Genomic DNA, 25,813 nt, shown 5'->3' with positions numbered 1-25,813 from the left:
GTGTATCTACCTACTAAACTCACATTTCTTCAGACATGATATGCAACTGCTACGGAAGTCAGCTATTGTGCTAGTTATGGTGTTTGCCCCGTCAGTTGTTTTACTATCTAATAAGTACCTGATGACAGAGAAGGGGTGTGTCAGAAAATAGACAAGTCAGGCTTTACATTAGAAATGGTTTTCATAAGATTTAAGAGAACGCAGTTTTGGCATAAGGATTTACATACCGCTCCCGGTGTTCTGTTGGGCTGACGTTTTGCAAGAAGCTGAGGTGTTTTAACTTTCAAAAGCTGTTTATGTAAATTGGCTTACCTCTGAGTACTCTCCTTCAGCTGTGTGTAACGAAGAAATAAATGTGCATCTCTAGACACGTGCATATGCAGATAGAATTGTAAGTGCACAGCTGGGGATGATGCTTGTGTTTGAGGGTAGAAATACGGAGAGGGACAGCAGTGGGGAAAGAAGAACCTTTGAAGATAGTCTAGCGTTGCTCTCATTCTAGAGGTGAATGATCAACTTTCTGTACCATTCTTGACAAACGCTTGCCTAATTTATTCTTAAACATTTCCTGTAATTATTACTACTGTTGCAAAGATTGCCACATACCCTAAGTTTTTCAGGTTGTAATTTAAGCCCCATGATTCCGTGTAACTGTGTGCAGTGGATGTACGCAAAAGTTCTTCCTTATAGCTACCTTTTAGAGTTTAAACATTGTTATTTCTCTCCAGTTAAGCGGCTGTTTTTCAATTTATACTTTGAAGTCAGACTCCTGTACATCGTTGAGCACCCTCTTGGACTTACTGTAGACCCTCGCCAGTTATACTACACCCTTCTTGAAAAGCAGTACATCATCTGGAGGGTTCAGCAGCTAATCCGTGCAAATGTAGCGCGGCAGAAATACTGCTTGGATGTACTAACTCCAGTGTGATGGGTGAGGAGGAATCACTGGGCCTTTTGATTAGCAAGAAACGGTACATAAGAACTAGGTGACAGAAATAGGACACGCAGCTGGCACACTGGCCTTCAAGCTTACAGTGCAGCTCCGTGGGCTTTGGCTGGCTACAGAAGAGCATGAGGCACAGGAGAGAACTGCTGCTGGATCTTAGTGAAAGACAGTAAGTCATTTGGAGAGAGGTTTTCAACGCCAGGAATTCAAGTCGGGTGCCCAATTCCAGAGTGCCTGTGAAATCCCTGTGTACTGCCCTCGCTTGTCTAACTTTGTGTTGTATATTGTCTAGCAGCTTGTCTTTCAAAGATAACAAAGCTACACTTGTGTGATAGGTGATGTAATGATCTCATAATAACAGGCAAAATCCAAGTCACAGAAAATGCCAGCATTTGAAAGAGAGCCGGATAGGAGAGCCTTTTTTGTATGGATCAGTTGTCTTGTTCTGATTTTTTTGTTTTACAGGTAAAATCACAGCTCAGTGTGACATGGAAATAACTGGAAATAGTTTTATTTTTAAATTCGGGGCCTTATTTTCCTTGAAACTGGATTTTCAGATACGGTGCTAGAAGACGTTACAGAATTGCAAGTGTTGTTTCTGCCTCCTGTTCCTCTTGAACATTTGGTTTCCTGGGGAAAAATACTGTGTAAGCTCTGTAAGCAAAGAGGTTTTATATTTTTGGAATACTTGCCAGCTGAAGGGTTTGTACCTTGGACTTAAACTGTAGAGGAGGATCTGTTCAGGACATCCATGTTATAGAGTAGCTGTTGCATGACTTACACTTGTAATCCGGTTCCTACTTGATAGCCTTAACTTTGCGTGGATTGTGTGTTGAACTTTGCAGTAGTTTGTTTGTTTTTACATTTCCTTAAGGTCTAGGCAAAGGCTTAGAAAGTTAGCAGACTTAAGGATAAGCATTTATTACTTTGTCCTGCCACGTTGCTATTTGAAACCTGTTCTGAGTGTTGGTGGTATTGAAGAAATTGCCGAGATTTCGAGGGTGAATCTGTATCTTTAGGTGTACTGAGCAGAAAAGTACAATGGATCTTTTTAGTTGCCAGATAGCTTGCTTTATCCAGGCGGTCAATTTGTCAAGATCAGGCTGCAGCGTGGCCAATTCATTTCTTAGTTCCAACAACTGCCATCTTAATGTAGAGATTTATTCTGTAATCAAAACTGGAACTGTTGTCCCTGGTTATGTGTGCTTACTTATTTGTTTTTAACGCTGCTTCAGTGAGACTCCGTCTGAGGGCAGAAGAATCACAAAGCTAGACCAGATTTTGCTAAATGGAAATAACATAACACTGGTAAGTCAGCATTGTTAAAATGCTGCATGCATTTATTTTCTGTACCTGTAAATCAATCAGTCACTGAGCTCAGCTACTTTAAGCTGAGCTTTCCAGACAATTCCATTACACAAGGTAATTTCAAGTAGCTTCTGGGGCATATGTGTGTATGAAGGACGCTGGAAAAGTGATCTTGCTGTCTTAGTACACGTTACAGTTTAAAAAAAAAAAAAAAAAAAAAAAGAAAAAAAAAAAGAGCATGTCCCTAACTTTATTTTGGTGAATGTTTTTCTGGTCTTCAGGTGTGCAAGGGAATCACTGGCTTTGCTAAGCGCTCCGTAAGCTGGTTCATACAGTGGCTTTTAACTCACGAGTGTTTGCCTGCATAAGCGTGTAGGTGGAATGCATCTACGTTTTATCCATTATTGTATGTATAGATGTGTTTGCAGCAGTTTGGATGTTTACAAGCTTGTCAAGTCGTTTGGCAGTTATGATTGCCATGATGCCCAGAGAGCTGTACCTTTACATGCTCTGAAAACAATCTGGAGGTCTGTTGGCTTACACCAAATCAGAAGCACTGTGATTTTTAGTTTATTATCTGCTGGTGTAGGTAGGTCAGTACTGAAACAGTAATTAAATACTGTGATTATGCATCCCTAAGCTGAATTCTGCAACTTCCTAAATACCACAAGAGCAGACCTAGAATAGTTTTTAGTTTGTCGGCATAGATGGCTACAAAGTCAGGACTTCCTGCGTAAAAGCATTCCTAATTTTGTGGGAAGAGGAGAGGACGACCAACTCGCGTCGAAATCAGCTCTGTGTGAACGAGGAACAATCTCCATTTTGCTGTCTTTCCCACCTTGCACCTCCTCACTGTGTGTCTGAGCAAGTGCCATCTTGCCTTAATTTCTAAGCCTTTTTCTGCTTTGGTTATTGTTCTGCCTCCTTAAAGGATAGCGCGTGTTCTGACTTCTTGTATGGGGTAAAATTACTACCATCCGGTTAAGCTGGTGGTATACTGCGCTTGAAGCAGAAGCTGGTGATGCTTAGAGTGCACATTTTCAGCGAGACGTAGATACGTTTCTGTATCGGACCGTGTGCCTCTCTTGCGGACGCGTCTCCCATGTCAGGAAGACTATGCTTTAGACTTTTTCTTACTTCGGTCCTGAAAGCAGCAAAGTTCTTCCTCTTTAGAAGTGCTCAGCTAACTATTAAGAATGGATCAGTAAAAGCAATGGTTACCCTCTTCTTTTTTCCCTTATTCATGTTTTTCCTTTTGTATTTCTTTTTCTGTTGTTCAGTTCTTTACTTTCTTCCCTGGAAAATGACTTCCTGCTGCCTGTAGAAGGGTTCAGGCTCTTTATCAGTTTTTGAGCTCTGCTTACTGATAGAAGTTGGAAAGAGGAAACCAACTTCCCAGTACCGTGACAGTCTGGGGAGGAATCAGCAATTGGAGAAATTATTCACGAAAGGAAGGATGTTCTTTGTCCTTTTAAAAATGAGCTGTAGTGTTTCTAGACAGAATCATTTCCTTGAGGTGAATACCAAAGACAAAAACCAAAATGTTTGTTATCTAGGAACTCCTCTGTGTTTTGTTAAACATTCTTTGTGTTTTGGAGGTTCTGTCCTGTGCTTCTCTGGCAATAACTGGCTTCCACTGTTGGGAGAGGAAGATAATATTGAATCGAAAAACCGCTTTTGTGGTCTACCGGTGAAGTCTCCATCTGCTAAATTGTTGTAAAGCAAGAACTGTCATGTATGGGTTTGTAAAACTCGGACCTATGGCACAAACACAAAATTGTCGTCGTCTTTTATAGGTGGTTCCTGGAGGAGAAGGACCTGAAGTATAAATTGATACAGTTGTCATCTGTGAAGACATGGGTTTTTTATATATATATATATATATATGTGTGTGTGTGTGTGTGTGTAATGTAAACAGAGCTTTTGTGGGGTAATGGTGTGGGTTGCTTGTTTGTTTTTGTTTACAGGCTCTTGGAATTGACATTTGCTAAAAGAGAAGGATTTCCCCTTCAGGAAAGGTGCATCACTAATGATGATGCTGGTTTTGTAAGTTGAAACCGTTACTTTCCTGTAAAGACACACTAATTTCTTCTGAATAAAAGCCTTTCTTTTTGTTCTCTTTGTGCTCAGTTACATAAGTGCACGAGGGAGTTAGTTTTCCAACGGGTTGATGGAGTGGAAAAAGAATAGTTACGTTCCAGTTGCTGTCGGTCTTCAGTTTTTCTACATCTGTTGCATTTGTTTATGGCTCAAGTCTATATAAAACCCAAATCGTGAGCCAAGAGATTGCTATTCTTTGCACTACAGGCAGATACTAAGCTGGATCATTTGTTTAAACCCTGCTTCAGGCTGTGTCGCCAGAAACCATGTGGTAGAGTGCTGTAGAATTCTGAAAGCTCTTCAGAGTGGATGCATCTGTTTGATGCTCAGCAGCCGTGGGTTCTGCTGGCCTTGAGGTTCAGCACTCTTGGACTTGTTTTGCTTGGCAGATGTACTCTCTTGTAGTAAAGGCATTGTAGTGGTATTTTGCGAGTGAGGACAGACAGACCAGGCATCGTTCATGTCCAGGGGGCCGGGGCGGGAAGGTTGGTGTTCAAGCTTCTCATTCCTGTCAGCGGTGACTCCGCTTGCACCACTAAGTGGTGCTGTGTACGTACCCTTAACTAAATTGGGAGCTGCCTGTGCCTGCCTGCTTGTGTAGTTCGGAGCGGTCCTTTTAGAGAAAATGTTCTTTTGGCTGCATTTGTTCTCCTGTGATACAAAAACTTGACAGCGATTGGGGGCAACTACTACTTTAGGAGGATTTCTATAAAGTAAGAAATTGCCGGTTTTATTTTATCATGATGGGCAAAACAATAACTGATTCAAAATCACGTCCGCTGCAGCTTATGCTTCCGTAACACACCACTCAACTGATTTCTATGCGTAAATGTCTTTGGAGAGGAATCACAGGTGCCTGCTGTGACTATAGGGACAAGCCGTATGGGCTCACAGGAGCAGAACATGCTTTGCCTTCCCATCACCAGAAGAAAGAAAGAAAGAAAGAGGTGAAGAAGGGTGCTCAGGAGCAAGAGGCTGCAAGGAAGTTGCTGTACGTGATCCTTTTGCCTTGCTTTATCTGACAGAAAAGCTGCCTTCTGCTAGTTGGGTCTTGGCTTGAAATACAAGGGGGAAGAGACTCCCGCCCCTCTCCCAGGGAGTGTGCTACTTTTGACTGGCTTGTTCCGACTATGTGATCTGCAATTACAATATTTAGGTTGCATGGTGACAATCTATACCACTGACTCCCTGAATGGTTTTTCATTTCTGTCCCCGCTTCCTTCTCCAGCTTTTTTCAATATATCAATTTAAAAAAAAAAAAAAAAAAAAAAATTTTTTTTACCTTACATGAACATCATCTGTTGGCTTTGGCCCCAAACACTTTATTTCCTAGAAATAAGTTGAGTCTTTTCATCAGAATATGTAAAAGATTTCTAGCCACTGTAATACTATTGTATTGTTTGGTTTTTTTTTTTTAAATAAGTTTCTATCCAGGTTCCAGTGTGTGCACTGAATTTCTACTGCAGTAGATGACAGTCTTAAGCTGAAGAGAGATTTCATGGTTGGGAGAGAAAAAGAGCAGATCTTGACTCAAAGGTAACTTTTCCAAGGGAAAGGTAAACTCTTTTGTTTCTTTGGGGATTTTTATTCTGATAGCACAAGCATCTTGTTCTCTCAGGATTTTGTTATCTCTGGAAAAAAACCTTGGTTTTGTGTCACTTTCCTCCTTCCCTGGTTGTGGTTTTTTTTTTCCACTCCTTTCAGAGGAACTGCTAATACTGTTATAATTTAGGAAGACATTTTTAACTGTTGACTCGGAGGTCCGCAGACATGACTGTAAAGACAGTTTCTGTGCATCCAAATGCTGTTAATCCCTTCAAATACGAAATGAAAGATGTGTAACTTGGAGCTGAGGCTGAGTCAGAGTATTCCAGATGGGTCTGGTTTACTTTGCATTCAGTGTTCCTGTAGCCTGTTGCTTTGGAAGGTGCAGGTAATAAGCTTTTCAATTGAATAAATGAGCGGTAGTGGTTTTTTGTTTTCCTCCCCTAGAAATGCAGTGCTTGATCAGACTGCACTGACCTGTAGAAGTTGTGGGCACTGTGGTGTTCTCCAGAATGCTACTTGGGCTGCCACTACAAGTAGGCCATTTAAAATAATAACCTTAGACTTTGAAAATACATAAAAACTTCATGATGCTTAAAGTAGAGGGCAGAGTAGTCATCAGGTTAAAATAACTTCATGCTTATGACATGCACAGTGATGGTTCCTTTCAGGTTTTTTGGTTGTTGTTGTTGTTGGGTTTTTTTCTTCTTTAAGATGGCACTGGTTGCAGTGATCTTCAGTTTTACGACACAGCTAACTGTCTTAGTATAGATAGGGTTCCTTTCTGCCTACTATTTCCGTTTACTGGCAGACATAGTTAAGATAGCTCTTTGGAGTTGTGGAGTGTGTGTGTGTGTGTGAATGTGTATGAAAATAAGAAGACCTAAAGTCCCCTCCCCACATCATTAGTTTTTGCTGCCCTGTATTTCAGTGTTACCAAGATTTTAAAGTGGCCCAAGTATTGCTGTTGCAAATGTTTCCATGTTTGTCTAACTATTGTGATGACATCAATAAAAAGAAAAAAATCAAAACACTAAATGTTTTATTACTTGCCCTATAACTATATAGGCGTTCCCGGTCTAATATCGATTTCTTTTTTCAGGATTCACTGTATCATTTTTTTTACCCTATGAAACGGAAAGATATTTCTGGCTTACTGTTGGCTTTTGATAGACGTTTTATCCTTGGGGAATTGCCCACCAATTAATTCATAGAGTTTGGAATTTAACTGAAGGACATTTTGCATGCCCGTGTTCAAATAGCGATGCTAACAAGCCACCATACGGTTCGTGTTGGTAGCTTTATGGATACTTAAAGGTAGGCAATAGTCTTATTTTTTAATAATGCTTAACCTTTTTCTCTTTGGCAAGAACAAGCAAGTCTGCCTGGTTTTGTAGGACTTGCAGCTTTTCCTTAACATCAGACTTTAAAAAGGGGAGAACCAGTAGTATCAGGTACGCAGTTAGGATGGCGATTTTTAAAATACGAAGCTGCGTAACAGTCTCGGGAAGAACATGCGTGACTGGGCGTGGGAGTCTGTGGTACAGCATTACTAACGTTTGCAAAAAAAAGTTTTGAAGAATGAAGCATTTGCTTTATGAACGGTACTTGAGGACGAATTCTGATGCTGCTAAAGTTTATTGAAAAATAGGCACTGATTTCAGTGATGATGCAGGTGTGGTTTCTGTTCATGCCTTAAATCTGAAAAGAAGAGAAGAGAAACCTGCATGTGAAGGAGGATTTTGTATGAAGGGTAATCAAACCAGTAACCTGCTTTAAGAACGACTTTAAAATATTTGGAGCATCGGTTAAAGGCAAATAAGTCAAGTTTATCATATCCTCCTACATAAGCTGTGACTATTGAATACAGTCAGCAGTCCGCCTCAGAACTTGTTGGTGTGCAACTGCAACGTGTTAAGTTGTAAGGCTTCACAGCCACGAGCTGATGGGCCACAGTTCTCTCCCAGCATGAAGCGCTGTAAGTTTTAGTTTCTTGCACAGCAGTGACTCTTTTCAACATTAGTAACTATACAACAGGGTAAAAGGCAAATTTAGTGAAGAATAATGTGTCGTTCTCAGAGTAGCTGTTTGCATTTCACCGTGATGCAGATGCTTTCTATAGCGGTTGTGTTGGCACATGTCTTAGAATTCGGTTAATCCTCTCCTGAACTCATTTAAACTTTTGGCTTCAACTGCATCACTGACAATATGTTTCAGAATAGAATAATTATTTCCTTTAAAAAAAAACGGGGGTGGGGGGATAAGAAGAAGGGGTGGAGGAAGCGGGGATAAAAAAATCTGTTGTCTGCCAGTGCTGTGGGCTGCTCACTCATTTTTCTGTAGAACTTCTGGGGTTTTGTTGTTGTTGTTGTTGTTGTTGTTGTTGTTGTTGTTCTACCTTAATGCTAATAGGCATTTCTACCTTTTTTACCTTGTTTTTCTACCTAATGCTAATAGGCATTAGCCTATCCTCTGCACCTTTGGTCATTTCCTGAAGTTTGTCTGTAGTTTCCTACCATTAGTAGGTAAATGTATCTATTTTACTTTACGGAGCTTTGCTAGTTTTTTAAATTATACAAGAAATTTAAGTCTTGGAACAAATGTCTTTGCTTATTGATTTTTGTGAGTAGCTGCAAAAATCTTATTTATTAGTTGCCCCTTTTAAAATTAAAATAAAAATGAATGCTATGCAAGAAATAGGTTGCAAGTAACTGTTAGGGTCTTACTACTGCTCGCTGTTGAGAGATCGTGGGAAGTGTGTTAAAAGTTACGGGCATTTTTCAAGATAGTTTTCCAGGTCTGAGGCGTGCTGAAATATCTCTTTCCTATGATAGTGTGTTTAGTTTCATTGACTTCAGCGGAACACACAGAATACATTGACTTAAACTAGCTGAGATTCTGATGATAAGGTTTTATACTCTACCTAACATAGTGTTGTGATGACCTGTCCTCCGAACTCAAAAATATGTTTGATGATCTTAACAGGAGGCCGGATCTTTGATCTGGAAATTATGCTGGTAGCGACATTACAGAATCCAGGCTTGTAACTTCACTGGTTTCTTGCAGCCCCTCAAGTTCATGAAGGACAATAAGGACCCATTCTCTTTTGTTCTTGGGCTATAATCAGTGATGGAAGTATGACATTGTCAGTTGTAAGAAGTGGCTTAACTGCTGTTGGAGTCTGCTTTTATGCCTGAAAAACCTGTTGATTTGCATGGGTTTGCACAGCTTATGCTAATGATATGGCTGGAATGAGACAGGGTCTTGTGTAGTCTGCAAGGGCTGTATATGGTCCTGGCTTATAGCTGGGTGGGAGGGATTGGTTCAAGTTACTTCTGATTTGCCCTATTTAATATCTTAAAATAGGAGTGAACAGGGTGATTGGAACAGTTTCATTTTCACAAGAGGAAATTTATAAATCGTTTTTTATCCTGTGTTAGAATTAAGATATGTATTTACTGGAGACAACGAGTCTAGCCTGAACACTGAAACAGCTCTGTTTTGGGCACACTATTAGAACTTTTTTAAAATTTTCAAATCATAACAGTCTGTCAGTTCATGCTTGTTGAGTCTGAGACATTAAATGATGCCCTTTGAACAGGGAAACATTGCTAATAATTGATATTTGGTTTGTAGACTATACCTTTTGTATGCTCTAAAGTCACCTGTTGTTTCCCTTTCATTTATAAAAGTTCTGTTTGTCAAACCATATAAGCGCATACCTAAATTCAGTGTTAAAGTTCCTGAATTGCTCTAAACTATTGTGTTGCTGTAAACTGTTTTGGCTGATAAACCTAAGCGGTCAGCTTGGTATTCCTACGTGTATATGTGATTAAGATGCAATAGTTCGGAACACGTTACCAGGCAACTGCATGCTCCAGCTGCATAGGAGGCACAAAGCAGCTGGCCCGTTCCTTGTAATCAGTGGGAAAGTACAGATTCTCCTGTGACCTTGGTCACTCTTGTCTGTAACATATTAGATAAGAGTATTTTGATACTCCTCTCGCAGTGGGAGAAACACTGCTTGTGTCTGTGCAGTGTGTGAAAATCACTTTACCAAGATGCTTTTATTTCTAAAACCCTTGGGGAAAAAACCTCGAAACGGAATTTAAAAACTTTTTTAGTCCAAGGCAAACGTCAGGATTCTCATTCTTACAAAGTATTTTACAATTGTGTAACCTTGTAGACTGTACGGAGAATGAGGATCTTGCATGTGACGTATTCAAAAGTTTCATTTTCGGTGTTCTACACGCTTCTACTGATCGCAGTGCCTTTGTTTCCTAACAGCAAGTGGCAACAGACAATGCGTATGGGTCTCAAGGCCCTGTGGAACAGAGAAGGTAGTTTGCCAGTGTTCTTACTGCTGTTGCAGACATTGTTTCAGTGGATTGAAAGTGGCACGTTCCAAGTACCTTTTCCTACCATTGCTGCGTACTTTATTTTTTTTTTTTAATCCAGAAGAATGTTTCTGTACTTCCCTTCCCTTCCCTATAGCTGCATGTTGATTTACATTGCGTGCTATTGCAGCGTTCTTAGTCTACCGGTTACAGATTACTCCTTTCAGTTCTTGTGCATTTCTGAATGTGTATCTACCTACTAAACTCACATTTCTTCAGACATGATATGCAACTGCTACGGAAGTCAGCTATTGTGCTAGTTATGGTGTTTGCCCCGTCAGTTGTGTTACTATCTAATAAGTACCTGATGACAGAGAAGGGGTGTGTCAGAAAATAGACAAGTCAGGCTTTACATTAGAAATGGTTTTCATAAGATTTAAGAGAACGCAGTTTTGGCATAAGGATTTACATACCGCTCCCGGTGTTCTGTTGGGCTGACGTTTTGCAAGAAGCTGAGGTGTTTTAACTTTCAAAAGCTGTTTATGTAAATTGGCTTACCTCTGAGTACTCTCCTTCAGCTGTGTGTAACGAAGAAATAAATGTGCATCTCTAGACACGTGCATATGCAGATAGAATTGTAATTGCACAGCTGGGGATGATGCTTGTGTTTGAGGGTAGAAATACGGAGAGGGACAGCAGTGGGGAAAGAAGAACCTTTGAAGATAGTCTAGCGTTGCTCTCATTCTAGAGGTGAATGATCAACTTTCTGTACCATTCTTGACAAACGCTTGCCTAATTTATTCTTAAACATTTCCTGTAATTATTACTACTGTTGCAAAGATTGCCACATACCCTAAGTTTTTCAGGTTGTAATTTAAGCCCCATGATTCCGTGTAACTGTGTGCAGTGGATGTACGCAAAAGTTCTTCCTTATAGCTACCTTTTAGAGTTTAAACATTGTTATTTCTCTCCAGTTAAGCGGCTGTTTTTCAATTTATACTTTGAAGTCAGACTCCTGTACATCGTTGAGCACCCTCTTGGACTTACTGTAGACCCTCGCCAGTTATACTACACCCTTCTTGAAAAGCAGTACATCATCTGGAGGGTTCAGCAGCTAATCCGTGCAAATGTAGCGCGGCAGAAATACTGCTTGGATGTACTAACTCCAGTGTGATGGGTGAGGAGGAATCACTGGGCCTTTTGATTAGCAAGAAACGGTACATAAGAACTAGGTGACAGAAATAGGACACGCAGCTGGCACACTGGCCTTCAAGCTTACAGTGCAGCTCCGTGGGCTTTGGCTGGTTACAGAAGAGCATGAGGCACAGGAGAGAACTGCTGCTGGATCTTAGTGAAAGACAGTAAGTCATTTGGAGAGAGGTTTTCAACGCCAGGAATTCAAGTCGGGTGCCCAATTCCAGAGTGCCTGTGAAATCCCTGTGTACTGCCCTCGCTTGTCTAACTTTGTGTTGTATATTGTCTAGCAGCTTGTCTTTCAAAGATAACAAAGCTACACTTGTGTGATAGGTGATGTAATGATCTCATAATAACAGGCAAAATCCAAGTCACAGAAAATGCCAGCATTTGAAAGAGAGCCGGATAGGAGAGCCTTTTTTGTATGGATCAGTTGTCTTGTTCTGATTTTTTTGTTTTACAGGTAAAATCACAGCTCAGTGTGACATGGAAATAACTGGAAATAGTTTTATTTTTAAATTCGGGGCCTTATTTTCCTTGAAACTGGATTTTCAGATACGGTGCTAGAAGACGTTACAGAATTGCAAGTGTTGTTTCTGCCTCCTGTTCCTCTTGAACATTTGGTTTCCTGGGGAAAAATACTGTGTAAGCTCTGTAAGCAAAGAGGTTTTATATTTTTGGAATACTTGCCAGCTGAAGGGTTTGTACCTTGGACTTAAACTGTAGAGGAGGATCTGTTCAGGACATCCATGTTATAGAGTAGCTGTTGCATGACTTACACTTGTAATCCGGTTCCTACTTGATAGCCTTAACTTTGCGTGGATTGTGTGTTGAACTTTGCAGTAGTTTGTTTGTTTTTACGTTTCCTTAAGGTCTAGGCAAAGGCTTAGAAAGTTAGCAGACTTAAGGATAAGCATTTATTACTTTGTCCTGCCACGTTGCTATTTGAAACCTGTTCTGAGTGTTGGTGGTATTGAAGAAATTGCCGAGATTTCGAGGGTGAATCTGTATCTTTAGGTGTACTGAGCAGAAAAGTACAAAGGATCTTTTTAGTTGCCAGATAGCTTGCTTTATCCAGGCGGTCAATTTGTCAAGATCAGGCTGCAGCGTGGCCAATTCATTTCTTAGTTCCAACAACTGCCATCTTAATGTAGAGATTTATTCTGTAATCAAAACTGGAACTGTTGTCCCTGGTTATGTGTGCTTACTTATTTGTTTTTAACGCTGCTTCAGTGAGACTCCGTCTGAGGGCAGAAGAATCACAAAGCTAGACCAGATTTTGCTAAATGGAAATAACATAACACTGGTAAGTCAGCATTGTTAAAATGCTGCATGCATTTATTTTCTGTACCTGTAAATCAATCAGTCACTGAGCTCAGCTACTTTAAGCTGAGCTTTCCAGACAATTCCATTACACAAGGTAATTTCAAGTAGCTTCTGGGGCATATGTGTGTATGAAGGACGCTGGAAAAGTGATCTTGCTGTCTTAGTACACGTTACAGTTTAAAAAAAAAAAAAAAAAAAAAAAAGAAAAAAAAAAAAGAGCATGTCCCTAACTTTATTTTGGTGAATGTTTTTCTGGTCTTCAGGTGTGCAAGGGAATCACTGGCTTTGCTAAGCGCTCCGTAAGCTGGTTCATACAGTGGCTTTTAACTCACGAGTGTTTGCCTGCATAAGCGTGTAGGTGGAATGCATCTACGTTTTATCCATTATTGTATGTATAGATGTGTTTGCAGCAGTTTGGATGTTTACAAGCTTGTCAAGTCGTTTGGCAGTTATGATTGCCATGATGCCCAGAGAGCTGTACCTTTACATGCTCTGAAAACAATCTGGAGGTCTGTTGGCTTACACCAAATCAGAAGCACTGTGATTTTTAGTTTATTATCTGCTGGTGTAGGTAGGTCAGTACTGAAACAGTAATTAAATACTGTGATTATGCATCCCTAAGCTGAATTCTGCAACTTCCTAAATACCACAAGAGCAGACCTAGAATAGTTTTTAGTTTGTCGGCATAGATGGCTACAAAGTCAGGACTTCCTGCGTAAAAGCATTCCTAATTTTGTGGGAAGAGGAGAGGACGACCAACTCGCGTCGAAATCAGCTCTGTGTGAACGAGGAACAATCTCCATTTTGCTGTCTTTCCCACCTTGCACCTCCTCACTGTGTGTCTGAGCAAGTGCCATCTTGCCTTAATTTCTAAGCCTTTTTCTGCTTTGGTTATTGTTCTGCCTCCTTAAAGGATAGCGCGTGTTCTGACTTCTTCTATGGGGTAAAATTACTACCATCTGGTTAAGCTGGTGGTATACTGCGCTTGAAGCAGAAGCTGGTGATGCTTAGAGTGCACATTTTCAGCGAGACGTAGATACGTTTCTGTATCGGACCGTGTGCCTCTCTTGCGGACGCGTCTCCCATGTCAGGAAGACTATGCTTTAGACTTTTTCTTACTTCGGTCCTGAAAGCAGCAAAGTTCTTCCTCTTTAGAAGTGCTCAGCTAACTATTAAGAATGGATCAGTAAAAGCAATGGTTACCCTCTTCTTTTTTCCCTTATTCATGTTTTTCCTTTTGTATTTCTTTTTCTGTTGTTCAGTTCTTTACTTTCTTCCCTGGAAAATGACTCCCTGCTGCCTGTAGAAGGGTTCAGGCTCTTTATCAGTTTTTGAGCTCTGCTTACTGATAGAAGTTGGAAAGAGGAAACCAACTTCCCAGTACCGTGACAGTCTGGGGAGGAATCAGCAATTGGAGAAATTATTCACGAAAGGAAGGATGTTCTTTGTCCTTTTAAAAATGAGCTGTAGTGTTTCTAGACAGAATCATTTCCTTGAGGTGAATACCAAAGACAAAAACCAAAATGTTTGTTATCTAGGAACTCCTCTGTGTTTTGTTAAACATTCTTTGTGTTTTGGAGGTTCTGTCCTGTGCTTCTCTGGCAATAACTGGCTTCCACTGTTGGGAGAGGAAGATAATATTGAATCGAAAAACCGCTTTTGTGGTCTACCGGTGAAGTCTCCATCTGCTAAATTGTTGTAAAGCAAGAACTGTCATGTATGGGTCTGTAAAACTCGGACCTATGGCACAAACACAAAATTGTCGTCGTCTTTTATAGGTGGTTCCTGGAGGAGAAGGACCTGAAGTATAAATTGATACAGTTGTCATCTGTGAAGACATGGGTTTTTTATATATATATATATATATATGTGTGTGTGTGTGTGTGTGTAATCTAAACAGAGCTTTTGTGGGGTAATGGTGTGGGTTGCTTGTTTGTTTTTGTTTACAGGCTCTTGGAATTGACATTTGCTAAAAGAGAAGGATTTCCCCTTCAGGAAAGGTGCATCACTAATGATGATGCTGGTTTTGTAAGTTGAAACCGTTACTTTCCTGTAAAGACACACTAATTTCTTCTGAATAAAAGCCTTTCTTTTTGTTCTCTTTGTGCTCAGTTACGTAAGTGCACGAGGGAGTTAGTTTTCCAACGGGTTGATGGAGTGGAAAAAGAATAGTTACGTTCCAGTTGCTGTCGGTCTTCAGTTTTTCTACATCTGTTGCATTTGTTTATGGCTCAAGTCTATATAAAACCCAAATCGTGAGCCAAGAGATTGCTATTCTTTGCACTACAGGCAGATACTAAGCTGGATCATTTGTTTAAACCCTGCTTCAGGCTGTGTCGCCAGAAACCATGTGGTAGAGTGCTGTAGAATTCTGAAAGCTCTTCAGAGTGGATGCATCTGTTTGATGCTCAGCAGCCGTGGGTTCTGCTGGCCTTGAGGTTCAGCACTCTTGGACTTGTTTTGCTTGGCAGATGTACTCTCTTGTAGTAAAGGCATTGTAGTGGTATTTTGCGAGTGAGGACAGACAGACCAGGCATCGTTCATGTCCAGGGGGCCGGGGCGGGAAGGTTGGTGTTCAAGCTTCTCATTCCTGTCAGCGGTGACTCCGCTTGCACCACTAAGTGGTGCTGTGTACGTACCCTTAACTAAATTGGGAGCTGCCTGTGCCTGCCTGCTTGTGTAGTTCGGAGCGGTCCTTTTAGAGAAAATGTTCTTTTGGCTGCATTTGTTCTCCTGTGATACAAAAACTTGACAGCGATTGGGGGCAACTACTACTTTAGGAGGATTTCTATAAAGTAAGAAATTGCCGGTTTTATTTTATCATGATGGGCAAAACAATAACTGATTCAAAATCACGTCCGCTGCAGCTTATGCTTCCGTAACACACCACTCAACTGATTTCTATGCGTAAATGTCTTTGGAGAGGAATCACAGGTGCCTGCTGTGACTATAGGGACAAGCCGTATGGGCTCACAGGAGCAGAACATGCTTTGCCTTCCCATCACCAGAAGAAAGAAAGAAAGAAAGAGGTGAAGAAGGGTGCTCAGGAGCAAGAGGCTGCAAGGAAGTTGCTGTACGTGATCCTTTTGCCTTGCTTTATCTGACAGAAAAGCTGCCTTCTGCTAGTTGGGTCTTGGCTTGAAATACAAGGGGGAAGAGACTCCCGCCCCTCTCCCAGGGAGTGTGCTACTTTTGACTGGCTTGTTCCGACTATGTGATCTGCAATTACAATATTTAGGTTGCATGGTGACAATCTATACCACTGACTCCCTGAATGGTTTTTCATTTCTGTCCCCGCTTCCTTCTCCAGCTTTTTTCAATATATCAATTTAAAAAAAAAAATAAATAAATAATTTTTTTTTTTACCTTACATGAACATCATCTGTTGGCTTTGGCCCCAAACACTTTATTTCCTAGAAATAAGTTGAGTCTTTTCATCAGAATATGTAAAAGATTTCTAGCCACTGTAATACTATTGTATTGTTTGGTTTTTTTTTTTTAAATAAGTTTCTATCCAGGTTCCAGTGTGTGCACTGAATTTCTACTGCAGTAGATGACAGTCTTAAGCTGAAGAGAGATTTCATGGTTGGGAGAGAAAAAGAGCAGATCTTGACTCAAAGGTAACTTTTCCAAGGGAAAGGTAAACTCTTTTGTTTCTTTGGGGATTTTTATTCTGATAGCACAAGCATCTTGTTCTCTCAGGATTTTGTTATCTCTGGAAAAAAACCTTGGTTTTGTGTCACTTTCCTCCTTCCCTGGTTGTGGTTTTTTTTTTTCCACTCCTTTCAGAGGAACTGCTAATACTGTTACAATTTAGGAAGACATTTTTAACTCTTGACTCGGAGGTCCGCAGACATGACTGTAAAGACAGTTTCTGTGCATCCAAATGCTGTTAATCCCTTCAAATACGAAATGAAAGATGTGTAACTTGGAGCTGAGGCTGAGTCAGAGTATTCCAGATGGGTCTGGTTTACTTTGCATTCAGTGTTCCTGTAGCCTGTTGCTTTGGAAGGTGCAGGTAATAAGCTTTTCAATTGAATAAATGAGCGGTAGTGGTTTTTTGTTTTCCTCCCCTAGAAATGCAGTGCTTGATCAGACTGCACTGACCTGTAGAAGTTGTGGGCACTGTGGTGTTCTCCAGAATGCTACTTGGGCTGCCACTACAAGTAGGCCATTTAAAATAATAACCTTAGACTTTGAAAATACATAAAAACTTCATGATGCTTAAAGTAGAGGGCAGAGTAGTCATCAGGTTAAAATAACTTCATGCTTATGACATGCACAGTGATGGTTCCTTTCAGGTTTTTTGGTTGTTGTTGTTGTTGGGTTTTTTTCTTCTTTAAGATGGCACTGGTTGCAGTGATCTTCAGTTTTACGACACAGCTAACTGTCTTAGTATAGATAGGGTTCCTTTCTGCCTACTATTTCCGTTTACTGGCAGACATAGTTAAGATAGCTCTTTGGAGTTGTGGAGTGTGTGTGTGTGTGTGAATGTGTATGAAAATAAGAAGACCTAAAGTCCCCTCCCCACATCATTAGTTTTTGCTGCCCTGTATTTCAGTGTTACCAAGATTTTAAAGTGGCCCAAGTATTGCTGTTGCAAATGTTTCCATGTTTGTCTAACTATTGTGATGACATCAATAAAAAGAAAAAAATCAAAACACTAAATGTTTTATTACTTGCCCTATAACTATATAGGCGTTCCCGGTCTAATATCGATTTCTTTTTTCAGGATTCACTGTATCATTTTTTTTACCCTATGAAACGGAAAGATATTTCTGGCTTACTGTTGGCTTTTGATAGACGTTTTATCCTTGGGGAATTGCCCACCAATTAATTCATAGAGTTTGGAATTTAACTGAAGGACATTTTGCATGCCCGTGTTCAAATAGCGATGCTAACAAGCCACCATACGGTTCGTGTTGGTAGCTTTATGGATACTTAAAGGTAGGCAATAGTCTTATTTTTTAATAATGCTTAACCTTTTTCTCTTTGGCAAGAACAAGCAAGTCTGCCTGGTTTTGTAGGACTTGCAGCTTTTCCTTAACATCAGACTTTAAAAAGGGGAGAACCAGTAGTATCAGGTACGCAGTTAGGATGGCGATTTTTAAAATACGAAGCTGCGTAACAGTCTCGGGAAGAACATGCGTGACTGGGCGTGGGAGTCTGTGGTACAGCATTACTAACGTTTGCAAAAAAAAGTTTTGAAGAATGAAGCATTTGCTTTATGAACGGTACTTGAGGACGAATTCTGATGCTGCTAAAGTTTATTGAAAAATAGGCACTGATTTCAGTGATGATGCAGGTGTGGTTTCTGTTCATGCCTTAAATCTGAAAAGAAGAGAAGAGAAACCTGCATGTGAAGGAGGATTTTGTATGAAGGGTAATCAAACCAGTAACCTGCTTTAAGAACGACTTTAAAATATTTGGAGCATCGGTTAAAGGCAAATAAGTCAAGTTTATCATATCCTCCTACATAAGCTGTGACTATTGAATACAGTCAGCAGTCCGCCTCAGAACTTGTTGGTGTGCAACTGCAACGTGTTAAGTTGTAAGGCTTCACAGCCACGAGCTGATGGGCCACAGTTCTCTCCCAGCATGAAGCGCTGTAAGTTTTAGTTTCTTGCACAGCAGTGACTCTTTTCAACATTAGTAACTATACAACAGGGTAAAAGGCAAATTTAGTGAAGAATAATGTGTCGTTCTCAGAGTAGCTGTTTGCATTTCACCGTGATGCAGATGCTTTCTATAGCGGTTGTGTTGGCACATGTCTTAGAATTCGGTTAATCCTCTCCTGAACTCATTTAAACTTTTGGCTTCAACTGCATCACTGACAATATGTTTCAGAATAGAATAATTATTTCCTTTAAAAAAAAACGGGGGTGGGGGGATAAGAAGAAGGGGTGGAGGAAGCGGGGATAAAAAAATCTGTTGTCTGCCAGTGCTGTGGGCTGCTCACTCATTTTTCTGTAGAACTTCTGGGGTGTTGTTGTTGTTGTTCTACCTTAATGCTAATAGGCATTTCTACCTTTTTTACCTTGTTTTTCTACCTAATGCTAATAGGCATTAGCCTATCCTCTGCACCTTTGGTCATTTCCTGAAGTTTGTCTGTAGTTTCCTACCATTAGTAGGTAAATGTATCTATTTTACTTTACGGAGCTTTGCTAGTTTTTTAAATTATACAAGAAATTTAAGTCTTGGAACAAATGTCTTTGCTTATTGATTTTTGTGAGTAGCTGCAAAAATCTTATTTATTAGTTGCCCCTTTTAAAATTAAAATAAAAATGAATGCTATGCAAGAAACAGGTTGCAAGTATACTGTTAGGGTCTTACTACTGCTCGCTGTTGAGAGATCGTGGGAAGTGTGTTAAAAGTTACGGGCATTTTTCAAGATAGTTTTCCAGGTCTGAGGCGTGCTGAAATATCTCTTTCCTATGATAGTGTGTTTAGTTTCATTGACTTCAGCGGAACACACAGAATACATTGACTTAAACTAGCTGAGAATCTGATGATAAGGTTTTATACTCTACCTAACATAGTGTTGTGATGACCTGTCCTCCGAACTCAAAAATATGTTTGATGATCTTAACAGGAGGCCGGATCTTTGATCTGGAAATTATGCTGGTAGCGACATTACAGAATCCAGGCTTGTAACTTCACTGGTTTCTTGCAGCCCCTCAAGTTCATGAAGGACAATAAGGACCCATTCTCTTTTGTTCTTGGGCTATAATCAGTGATGGAAGTATGACATTGTCAGTTGTAAGAAGTGGCTTAACTGCTGTTGGAGTCTGCTTTTATGCCTGAAAAACCTGTTGATTTGCATGGGTTTGCACAGCTTATGCTAATGATATGGCTGGAATGAGACAGGGTCTTGTGTAGTCTGCAAGGGCTGTATATGGTCCTGGCTTATAGCTGGGTGGGAGGGATTGGTTCAAGTTACTTCTGATTTGCCCTATTTAATATCTTAAATAGGAGTGAACAGGGTGATTGGAACAGTTTCATTTTCACAAGAGGAAATTTATAAATCGTTTTTTATCCTGTGTTAGAATTAAGATATGTATTTACTGGAGACAACGAGTCTAGCCTGAACACTGAAACAGCTCTGTTTTGGGCACACTATTAGAACTTTTTTAAAATTTTCAAATCATAACAGTCTGTCAGTTCATGCTTGTTGAGTCTGAGACATTAAATGATGCCCTTTGAACAGGGAAACATTGCTAATAATTGATATTTGGTTTGTAGACTATACCTTTTGTATGCTCTAAAGTCACCTGTTGTTTCCCTTTCATTTATAAAAGTTCTGTTTGTCAAACCATATAAGCGCATACCTAAATTCAGTGTTAAAGTTCCTGAATTGCTCTAAACTATTGTGTTGCTGTAAACTGTTTTGGCTGATAAACCTAAGCGGTCAGCTTGGTATTCCTACGTGTATATGTGATTAAGATGCAATAGTTCGGAACACGTTACCAGGCAACTGCATGCTCCAGCTGCATAGGAGGCACAAAGCAGCTGGCCCGTTCCTTGTAATCAGTGGGAAAGTACAGATTCTCCTGTGACCTTGGTCACTCTTGTCTATAACATATTAGATAAGAGTATTTTGATACTCCTCTCGCAGTGGGAGAAACACTGCTTTTGTCTGTGCAGTGTGTGAAAATCACTTTACCAAGATGCTTTTATTTCTAAAACCCTTGGGAAAAAAACCTCGAAACGGAATTTAAAATCTTTTTTAGTCCAAGGCAAACGTCAGGATTCTCATTCTTACAAAGTATTTTACAATTGTGTAACCTTGTAGACTGTACGGAGAATGAGGATCTTGCATGTGACGTATTCAAAAGTTTCATTTTCGGTGTTCTACACGCTTCTACTGATCGCAGTGCCTTTGTTTCCTAACAGCAAGTGGCAACAGACAATGCGTATGGGTCTCAAGGCCCTGTGGAACAGAGAAGGTAGTTTGCCAGTGTTCTTACTGCTGTTGCAGACATTGTTTCAGTGGATTGAAAGTGGCACGTTCCAAGTACCTTTTCCTACCATTGCTGCGTATTTTATTTTTTTTTTTAATCCAGAAGAATGTTTCTGTACTTCCCTTCCCTTCCCTATAGCTGCATGTTGATTTGCATTGCGTGCTATTGCAGCGTTCTTAGTCTACCGGTTACAGATTACTCCTTTCAGTTCTTGTGCATTTCTGAATGTGTATCTACCTACTAAACTCACATTTCTTCAGACATGATATGCAACTGCTACGGAAGTCAGCTATTGTGCTAGTTATGGTGTTTGCCCCGTCAGTTGTTTTACTATCTAATAAGTACCTGATGACAGAGAAGGGGTGTGTCAGAAAATAGACAAGTCAGGCTTTACATTAGAAATGGTTTTCATAAGATTTAAGAGAACGCAGTTTTGGCATAAGGATTTACATACCGCTCCCGGTGTTCTGTTGGGCTGACGTTTTGCAAGAAGCTGAGGTGTTTTAACTTTCAAAAGCTGTTTATGTAAATTGGCTTACCTCTGAGTACTCTCCTTCAGCTGTGTGTAACGAAGAAATAAATGTGCATCTCTAGACACGTGCATATGCAGATAGAATTGTAAGTGCACAGCTGGGGATGATGCTTGTGTTTGAGGGTAGAAATACGGAGAGGGACAGCAGTGGGGAAAGAAGAACCTTTGAAGATAGTCTAGCGTTGCTCTCATTCTAGAGGTGAATGATCAACTTTCTGTACCATTCTTGACAAACGCTTGCCTAATTTATTCTTAAACATTTCCTGTAATTATTACTACTGTTGCAAAGATTGCCACATACCCTAAGTTTTTCAGGTTGTAATTTAAGCCCCATGATTCCGTGTAACTGTGTGCAGTGGATGTACACAAAAGTTCTTCCTTATAGCTACCTTTTAGAGTTTAAACATTGTTATTTCTCTCCAGTTAAGCGGCTGTTTTTCAATTTATACTTTGAAGTCAGACTCCTGTACATCGTTGAGCACCCTCTTGGACTTACTGTAGACCCTCGCCAGTTATACTACACCCTTCTTGAAAAGCAGTACATCATCTGGAGGGTTCAGCAGCTAATCCGTGCAAATGTAGCGCGGCAGAAATACTGCTTGGATGTACTAACTCCAGTGTGATGGGTGAGGAGGAATCACTGGGCCTTTTGATTAGCAAGAAACGGTACATAAGAACTAGGTGACAGAAATAGGACACGCAGCTGGCACACTGGCCTTCAAGCTTACAGTGCAGCTCCGTGGGCTTTGGCTGGCTACAGAAGAGCATGAGGCACAGGAGAGAACTGCTGCTGGATCTTAGTGAAAGACAGTAAGTCATTTGGAGAGAGGTTTTCAACGCCAGGAATTCAAGTCGGGTGCCCAATTCCAGAGTGCCTGTGAAATCCCTGTGTACTGCCCTCGCTTGTCTAACTTTGTGTTGTATATTGTCTAGCAGCTTGTCTTTCAAAGATAACAAAGCTACACTTGTGTGATAGGTGATGTAATGATCTCATAATAACAGGCAAAATCCAAGTCACAGAAAATGCCAGCATTTGAAAGAGAGCCGGATAGGAGAGCCTTTTTTGTATGGATCAGTTGTCTTGTTCTGATTTTTTTGTTTTACAGGTAAAATCACAGCTCAGTGTGACATGGAAATAACTGGAAATAGTTTTATTTTTAAATTCGGGGCCTTATTTTCCTTGAAACTGGATTTTCAGATACGGTGCTAGAAGACGTTACAGAATTGCAAGTGTTGTTTCTGCCTCCTGTTCCTCTTGAACATTTGGTTTCCTGGGGAAAAATACTGTGTAAGCTCTGTAAGCAAAGAGGTTTTATATTTTTGGAATACTTGCCAGCTGAAGGGTTTGTACCTTGGACTTAAACTGTAGAGGAGGATCTGTTCAGGACATCCATGTTATAGAGTAGCTGTTGCATGACTTACACTTGTAATCCGGTTCCTACATGATAGCCTTACCTTTGCGTGGATTGTGTGTTGAACTTTGCAGTAGTTTGTTTTTACATTTCCTTAAGGTCTAGGCAAAGGCTTAGAAAGTTAGCAGACTTAAGGATAAGCATTTATTACTTTGTCCTGCCACGTTGCTATTTGAAACCTGTTCTGAGTGTTGGTGGTATTGAAGAAATTGCCGAGATTTCGAGGGTGAATCTGTATCTTTAGGTGTACTGAGCAGAAAAGTACAATGGATCTTTTTAGTTGCCAGATAGCTTGCTTTATCCAGGCGGTCAATTTGTCAAGATCAGGCTGCAGCGTGGCCAATTCATTTCTTAGTTCCAACAACTGCCATCTTAATGTAGAGATTTATTCTGTAATCAAAACTGGAACTGTTGTCCCTGGTTATGTGTGCTTACTTATTTGTTTTTAACGCTGCTTCAGTGAGACTCCGTCTGAGGGCAGAAGAATCACAAAGCTAGACCAGATTTTGCTAAATGGAAATAACATAACACTGGTAAGTCAGCATTGTTAAAATGCTGCATGCATTTATTTTCTGTACCTGTAAATCAATCAGTCACTGAGCTCAGCTACTTTAAGCTGAGCTTTCCAGACAATTCCATTACACAAGGTAATTTCAAGTAGCTTCTGGGGCATATGTGTGTATGAAGGACGCTGGAAAAGTGATCTTGCTGTCTTAGTACACGTTACAGTTTAAAAAAAAAAAAAAAAAAAAAAAAAAGAAAAAAAAAAAAGAGCATGTCCCTAACTTTATTTTGGTGAATGTTTTTCTGGTCTTCAGGTGTGCAAGGGAATCACTGGCTTTGCTAAGCGCTCCGTAAGCTGGTTCATACAGTGGCTTTTAACTCACGAGTGTTTGCCTGCATAAGCGTGTAGGTGGAATGCATCTACGTTTTATCCATTATTGTATGTATAGATGTGTTTGCAGCAGTTTGGATGTTTACAAGCTTGTCAAGTCGTTTGGCAGTTATGATTGCCATGATGCCCAGAGAGCTGTACCTTTACATGCTCTGAAAACAATCTGGAGGTCTGTTGGCTTACACCAAATCAGAAGCACTGTGATTTTTAGTTTATTATCTGCTGGTGTAGGTAGGTCAGTACTGAAACAGTAATTAAATACTGTGATTATGCATCCCTAAGCTGAATTCTGCAACTTCCTAAATACCACAAGAGCAGACCTAGAATAGTTTTTAGTTTGTCGGCATAGATGGCTACAAAGTCAGGACTTCCTGCGTAAAAGCATTCCTAATTTTGTGGGAAGAGGAGAGGACGACCAACTCGCGTCGAAATCAGCTCTGTGTGAACGAGGAACAATCTCCATTTTGCTGTCTTTCCCACCTTGCACCTCCTCACTGTGTGTCTGAGCAAGTGCCATCTTGCCTTAATTTCTAAGCCTTTTTCTGCTTTGGTTATTGTTCTGCCTCCTTAAAGGATAGCGCGTGTTCTGACTTCTTGTATGGGGTAAAATTACTACCATCCGGTTAAGCTGGTGGTATACTGCGCTTGAAGCAGAAGCTGGTGATGCTTAGAGTGCACATTTTCAGCGAGACGTAGATACGTTTCTGTATCGGACCGTGTGCCTCTCTTGCGGACGCGTCTCCCATGTCAGGAAGACTATGCTTTAGACTTTTTCTTACTTCGGTCCTGAAAGCAGCAAAGTTCTTCCTCTTTAGAAGTGCTCAGCTAACTATTAAGAATGGATCAGTAAAAGCAATGGTTACCCTCTTCTTTTTTCCCTTATTCATGTTTTTCCTTTTGTATTTCTTTTTCTGTTGTTCAGTTCTTTACTTTCTTCCCTGGAAAATGACTCCCTGCTGCCTGTAGAAGGGTTCAGGCTCTTTATCAGTTTTTGAGCTCTGCTTACTGATAGAAGTTGGAAAGAGGAAACCAACTTCCCAGTACCGTGACAGTCTGGGGAGGAATCAGCAATTGGAGAAATTATTCACGAAAGGAAGGATGTTCTTTGTCCTTTTAAAAATGAGCTGTAGTGTTTCTAGACAGAATCATTTCCTTGAGGTGAATACCAAAGACAAAAACCAAAATGTTTGTTATCTAGGAACTCCTCTGTGTTTTGTTAAACATTCTTTGTGTTTTGGAGGTTCTGTCCTGTGCTTCTCTGGCAATAACTGGCTTCCACTGTTGGGAGAGGAAGATAATATTGAATTGAAAAACCGCTTTTGTGGTCTACCGGTGAAGTCTCCATCTGCTAAATTGTTGTAAAGCAAGAACTGTCATGTATGGGTTTGTAAAACTCGGACCTATGGCACAAACACAAAATTGTCGTCGTCTTTTATAGGTGGTTCCTGGAGGAGAAGGACCTGAAGTATAAATTGATACAGTTGTCATCTGTGAAGACATGGGTTTTTTATATATATATATATATATATATATATGTGTGTGTGTGTAATCTAAACAGAGCTTTTGTGGGGTAATGGTGTGGGTTGCTTGTTTGTTTTTGTTTACAGGCTCTTGGAATTGACATTTGCTAAAAGAGAAGGATTTCCCCTTCAGGAAAGGTGCATCACTAATGATGATGCTGGTTTTGTAAGTTGAAACCGTTACTTTCCTGTAAAGACACACTAATTTCTTCTGAATAAAAGCCTTTCTTTTTGTTCTCTTTGTGCTCAGTTACGTAAGTGCACGAGGGAGTTAGTTTTCCAACGGGTTGATGGAGTGGAAAAAGAATAGTTACGTTCCAGTTGCTGTCGGTCTTCAGTTTTTCTACATCTGTTGCATTTGTTTATGGCTCAAGTCTATATAAAACCCAAATCGTGAGCCAAGAGATTGCTATTCTTTGCACTACAGGCAGATACTAAGCTGGATCATTTGTTTAAACCCTGCTTCAGGCTGTGTCGCCAGAAACCATGTGGTAGAGTGCTGTAGAATTCTGAAAGCTCTTCAGAGTGGATGCATCTGTTTGATGCTCAGCAGCCGTGGGTTCTGCTGGCCTTGAGGTTCAGCACTCTTGGACTTGTTTTGCTTGGCAGATGTACTCTCTTGTAGTAAAGGCATTGTAGTGGTATTTTGCGAGTGAGGACAGACAGACCAGGCATCGTTCATGTCCAGGGGGCCGGGGCGGGAAGGTTGGTGTTCAAGCTTCTCATTCCTGTCAGCG

This window comes from Accipiter gentilis, unplaced genomic scaffold (genome assembly GCF_929443795.1).
Source record: "Accipiter gentilis unplaced genomic scaffold, bAccGen1.1, whole genome shotgun sequence".
Lineage (NCBI taxonomy): Eukaryota > Metazoa > Chordata > Aves > Accipitriformes > Accipitridae > Astur > Astur gentilis.
Note: the sequence above shows the minus strand (reverse complement) of the source record.